Below are 442 nucleotides of genomic sequence, written 5' to 3'. Positions count from 1 at the left end.
AAGGGAGGACTGGCAGCCCCATCTGACGTGATGGTTCGGGTCCAAAGAAGGGCTGGGCTTTTCCCTGTAATATCCTCTCAGCTGGGGCTCCGCATCCACCCGCTGAGTCCTCTGGACAGGGCTCGCGGGATTGCGAAGGGGGGTGGGTCTGGTCAGGCCACTCACGAAGGAGCCATAGGGGTCAACATATACACGGAAATGTCCAATCTCCTGGCATTGAAAGAAACACAAAATAACATAAACCTGTCAAACCAGCCAAAAATTTTAAATTGTGTAATAATTTAAGTACTAATAAAAGTAAGGTCTGGGCCGGCCGAGTGGCGCGATGGTTAAGAACTGGCTTGGGACGCCAGAGGGCCCCAGTTCAGATCCCACATATGAGGGCCAGTGACACTGCCCTCCACAGCTAAGATGCTGAACAACAACAGCTCAACCTGGAGCT

Source organism: Hipposideros armiger, unplaced genomic scaffold (genome assembly GCF_001890085.2).
Source record: "Hipposideros armiger isolate ML-2016 unplaced genomic scaffold, ASM189008v1 scaffold_55, whole genome shotgun sequence".
NCBI classification, from domain to species: Eukaryota; Metazoa; Chordata; class Mammalia; order Chiroptera; family Hipposideridae; genus Hipposideros; species Hipposideros armiger.
Note: the sequence above shows the minus strand (reverse complement) of the source record.